Below are 5,814 nucleotides of genomic sequence, written 5' to 3'. Positions count from 1 at the left end.
GACTTGTTTGATTTTGTATTTTGTTTAATAAAATAAGGCAGCATAAGAAATACTTACAGATTCATAGATCACAAAAAATAGAGGGTTCAAATAAATGTAACCAAACGGCCGCATTTGGTCTCCCATTGTTTCCACAAAGTAAATTAATTGGTAGTAATTTACTAAGTGGAAATTACTTCGCCAATTATAGATAATTGTGGGTTAAGGTGTGAAAGGGGTGTGGGGTCTAGGGTAGTGGCGGTAGTGAGGGGGGGTGGCCCCATTTAAAAAAAAAAAAAAAATTCGAAGTAATTTCTACAAAGTAAAGGGCAACTAAGTCTTCTGTCTCGTAGAAATTACATGGAACCATTTTAAAACTCTGCCAATAGCTCGAAAGCAAGTGTCAGTGGACCCTACTACTAGTTCAGTGGTGCACTAAAAATGACATTAAAGGGGCAGTAAATGTGTTGCCACCACTTTACATGCTGCATTACTCCATCGCTGAATTCCGAATTTGGAGATGAAATGTGGGATTCACCTCCATCAAAAAGCTGAAGGTAGATCTTTCATTTGACCTCCTCTAACAGGTGGATTTACCCCACGGAATTACCTCTCACTGTAAATCCACTAAAATGGGGATTTACACTGCAATGCTGCCCTCACAACCCTGTAGTAATGTCATGAGACCGAAGGGCAATAACAGTAAATGATTTTGGCAGAAAAACAGCGAACTGACTGCAAACTGGTAATGACGCCCTGTGTCTCGAAATAAGTAGAGGGTGAAGTCCAATTTTATCTAAGGATTTGGAGAGTAGTGAGGTTTCAAGGGAAAGAAAAAAAATGGGTGAAAATCAAAAGACGAATCAGACTCTTAGTATGAAGCATATGACCCGGGTACCTCCAAAGAGCCACTCCATGTGATCTCATTTTTTTTATTAAGATTGTCTTAAAAAGGAAAATATTCTAGCTGGCTTTCTTGGCTGTGCCATTGTGACTTTCAGTAGTGCCGTAGATGTTTGGGTGATTCCGGACACTTTCCATGGCCAAAAGTTGCCAAAGTGAAGTCATTTGTATGTGCTGGTGATAGGGTGCCGAGGTAATTCTGTACTTGGAATTCCCATTGACTGCAATGTCTTCTAAAGCTGTGCCTCTGCCCTGACGCACTCACCAAATTGGGCCCCCAATTGAACACATTCTCAAGGGAACGGCTCTGAACAAAGTTGGGTGGCTAAATGTTTCCCGCGGAGCAGGGTGGCAGAAAAGAGAACATAGTCTGGTTCAGTGCTTCCTGTTTGTCATGCCGTTTCCTGGACCATCTGATGTGGGTTTATAGCGCCAGACCTCTGTGGAACGAGATCTGTAGCGCCGCTCTTCCTGTAGTTGGGATTCAAGCACTGATGAATGGTTGGTTAGTCTACTTGGTTGATTTATTTTTGCATTTATTTCAGCGCACAAAGCCCTCGGGCATCCAGGCACCAGTTACAGAAAAGTGCATGGTACTTGGTGCGAGGTATTGTGAAGGGTATTACCCAAATTGTTCGTTTACAACTGTTCGAATGAACAATTGACCGAATTTAAAGGGTCTCACAATTGACTATATATATATATATATATATATATATATATATATAGGTTTGGTAATATATAGGGGTTTTGGGGGGTTTGTCGTTGGGTGGGGGGTTTCCCACCACATATGTTACAATTGACCTTCACAATTCGGTCAATTGTCATTCGAACAGTTGTAAAACAACTCGTATACAACCATTGTGAAGTGCATTTGAGAGCATCAGGTTCCAGACATGAAATGGTAAGGTTAAACAGACTGGCAAAGCCTCACCTCAAATTGCAGGAGGCTACATCAGTCAGCATGAAGTCAAACAAGTCTGGTTAAATGTAGTGGCAAAACCTCGCTCCAAGTTGCAGGGGGCTACACCAGGCAGCATAAAGACAAACGGGTATGATCCTAGGACATGGGAGACACAAAATGAAGGGCGCAGTGGAGATTCGGTGCAAATACATTGGGCGTCAATAGTAACTTTGTGAAAATAAAGATTTTAGATGAAAAGTTGACTTGTAAGAAATCCATGGGAGGGAATTTCATCTTGAATGAGAAGACACATTGGGCCTCATTACGACCCAGGCGGTAAGTTACCGCCTGGGTCGTACCTTTACCACCATGGCGTAAACTACGTTTACGCCATGGTGGTTGGCGGACTTACCGCCCCATTCCGAGGTTGGCGGGGCGGTAAGTTCCCAATCCCCATTTACCCTTACCCATTCCCATTTTTGCCCCATAGGGCATAATGGGAGTGGGGAAGGCGTTAATTACGCCACCGTAAATTACGGTGCCGTAATTAACATCAAGGTCCCTTAGCGCCATGGATTTTAACACCTGCTAAAAGCAGGTGTTAAAATCTCCATGGCGCTAAGGGACCTCGGAATCAGGCGGTAAGGGTCGGCGCTGTTTACGCCGCCGTAAACCCCTTACCGTCTGAGTCGTAATGAGGCCCATTGAGAATATGTGTTGGTGATGGTGCAGCCGCAGTACTCATCATTACATAACCAGTTCCCACTATTTGGTCATACATTATGTATCCACCTCGTACAGGGGATCATGAACTATCCTGGGGCACAGATTCACTTGACAAGTTCGCATTCTGTCAGCGATCGCTCAGACCTTCATATTTCTGAGGTAAATACTTTGAGTATCATTAAATTGGTTTATAGTAACACCTATAATCACAGTGCTAAGAACCGCGAGAAATCCAACATTGTATCACTATTTTTGTCTTTTGGGTTGTATATACCGCGAACAATGACAGAGAGCAACGTAACACACAACATTACGTGCAATAAAAGAACAATGTGATACACCACAAGCAAATGCATCAAAAGTCATGGCCCAACCGATCCCTTGACTGCATCAAACAGGTTTCATTTTTAGGCTATCCAGCATGAATATTCATGAGATAAAATGTGCATAAACTGATTATTTTGAACATCCTGGGAACGTGACCGCTTTGCTATCCTGAAGACATTTACTCAATGCTTAAGCCCAGGTACTTGGGTCTGCTGGAGATGGTCGTCCACTACAACAGAAATCCATCAGAAGACATCACTGCCGTAAGCCGACGTCCCAAAGTAGACCTCCTTAGTAACAATGCCTAACAGTAAAACATAACAGCCCCCACCACAGGTGCCGGACTAATGGCCACTGCAAATTCAGAATGTGGTGAAGAGCACAGCTCAGGGGGACACAGCAGTGGAATAACCATAGTCCATAATCTTTTGTCCCGTTACACAACTTTTTGGCTTCCTTGTTATAGTTTGGGGGAATCCTGTTTGCAGTGACTTTTCCCAAAATGGTATTGTTCATCCCCTTTGACTCGCTGGACGCATTTGGAAGAAATAGCCCCCCCCCCCAAAAAAAATATCCCTTGGCCTGAGCCTTTCCGACTGGACATTTTGGGTAAAATATATCAAACCGTTCAAAGGTTAGTAAGAAATCAAGAAAAACTGTTTCAGTATACTCCCATTCAATTTCCCCTAGAGACAAAGGTGCTTCCATTGAAAACACACAGCGCTAAAACCAGTGGACGGATTTCCACCAAATAAGAAACCAGTTGGACACAGAGCGTCATTGATGTGGCTTTTGTTGGTTTGGTGTAAGCCCGTCCAGTATCTCTTAAAAATTTCATAGAGAAGGGGGTGTCCCGGACCCAAAAACGTTTACAGATTTCCCATGAAAAGCTGTCTTTTTTTGGGCTTGATGCTAGTTGTGGTAAACCTGAGTGAAGACGAAAATGAAAGTGCTCAAAATGACATTTACTGAATGGAAAAGGGTGGTTTCAGATCAGGCTAGTGAGGTATGGAGGGGAGAAAGAGGACCGCGCGTAGTAGGAGAGTTAGGGATGGGCTGGGGAGCCTGTTTGTGCCAACACATTTTTTGTTTTACTGGGGGAATCCCGTGGGATTCCTGTGTTAACGTCACAAGACACGTTTGGAAAAGAAAATGCGTCACACGTTCCGGAGAGTGAAAGAGGGTAATACGAAGAGGGTCGGAGAGGATCTCTCAAGGGGGGATTGTGGGACCTAGCTAGGAGGAGGGGACGCCACATGCTGAGTGGCAGTGGGGATGGGGAAGAATTTTTGATTGTTAAGCGTTTTCCCGTTACCATGGAAATCCACATACTCTGAATTATTGCAAGAATGATTACAGCGGGAATAGAAGGCAGCGTCAATGTGCCCATGCATGGATACCGCTATCGTTTATTGTGGGAATGAAAGGAGGGGACAAGAAAAGGGGAACACGAACCAATGACCTAAGAGCTTTTTGGCCTTGGCCTTTTTTTGACACTGGTGCAATTTGTACAGTGACCGCGGCCAGTGCGCCCTGAGGGACATATTGCCAAATTGTTGAAACCTGGACAGAAGACACGACCAAAGACCGTGGTCATAGCCAGTGCAACAGCAAAAAGTTTGGGGGTTGCCACATGGAAGGAAAATTACCTACAATTATGAAATCTTTCCTAACAGTCATCACTGTTCCCAAAAGGTGACATTGACAAACAAGCAGATTTATAAAAATACTTTCAAATGTGTGCTTGAACAAACCCGTGTTTAGAAAATCACAATGCAAATGGCAGTGTTCACAAAGGATCTCTATTGCTGTACCTCTGGGGTTGCACACACTCATGTGGGTGAATTTTCTGACAAGCATGTTTTGTAGAATAGGTTTTTACATCGTGGGTCAGCTGATCAATCCTTAACAAACAGAGATATACTTTCAAGTCAGACTTAATGTGGGTACATATTTTACACCCACTGTGGCTCTCCAGCATACAGTGCAGTAAGCCTGAAATGCAATATGACTGCTACTGGACATTGTGGCAGGGTGACGGGGTATGTGTGTACATATGTATATTTCTGAGGCTTGTGGATCTGCTTAGAATCTCATGCTGTGCATAGGCCGGTATCTAGTGGTAGGTGCAGAGTATTGCATTTTGTTTTTTGAACTTTTGAAAAGGGACGTCAAATGGGTTGGTTGGTAATACTATCCCTGTGTGATGTGAATTGAACCCATGAACCCAGGATCCTTCACTCGTTGAGGTCCCTCAGATTGTTTTTTTTCCACCATTGTGGTTTGTCGCATATGCGGATTTTGTAGCTTTGCTACTAGATATATATTGGAGTTCATTTTTATTAATATTTAATATTGTCGCCCTTTCGACAGCCGTCTCGGGTGAAGACTCCTCAATGTCCGGTGACTACTGTCTAAAGTTTCAACAGACGCTGCCTTCTCTGCAGCTGGTGGTGGCCTTCACCAGGCTTCGGCCTTACAGTAGGGAGAGCGCAGGGTCTTCCACATTTACATTCCTTTTATAGAATGCCTCTTTCCGCTTTTCTTTCCACTGGTATTTGTCTAGCTGCTGCTAAATTTACAACACAGACGCCCTTTAAATTCTGTCCTTACCTCAATAAAAGATTCTCCTGGAAAGATACACACAGAGTGTGTAACAATTTCATTCCACATGCTCACGTTGAATGGCGTTGCAAATCCTGCAAGCTTTTTAAACCTAAAATGTTTAAAGACAGGTGCAGGCTGAATCCCATTGCCCACCGGTGCTGATGGTTTGGATGAGGAAGAGTTTGGCAGCTATGGCTCAGTTTGGGAAATGGAAGACATACAGGAGGAGTCGTTAGACTCCCGCGTGCCTGTCCCCAGCCCAACCAGGCAGGCCGAAAGCTCTGCTACAGGGAGGTACTCTGGCGAAAAAGACACACGTGCATTTACTCAGACATACAACCCCAATCCAAACGTTCACAGACTTGTTG

Source organism: Ambystoma mexicanum, chromosome 14 (genome assembly GCF_040938575.1).
Source record: "Ambystoma mexicanum isolate Mex_15411 chromosome 14, UKY_AmexF1_1, whole genome shotgun sequence".
Lineage (NCBI taxonomy): Eukaryota > Metazoa > Chordata > Amphibia > Caudata > Ambystomatidae > Ambystoma > Ambystoma mexicanum.
The sequence above is the reverse complement of the archived record's forward strand: the minus strand, read 5'-3'. Positions refer to the sequence as shown.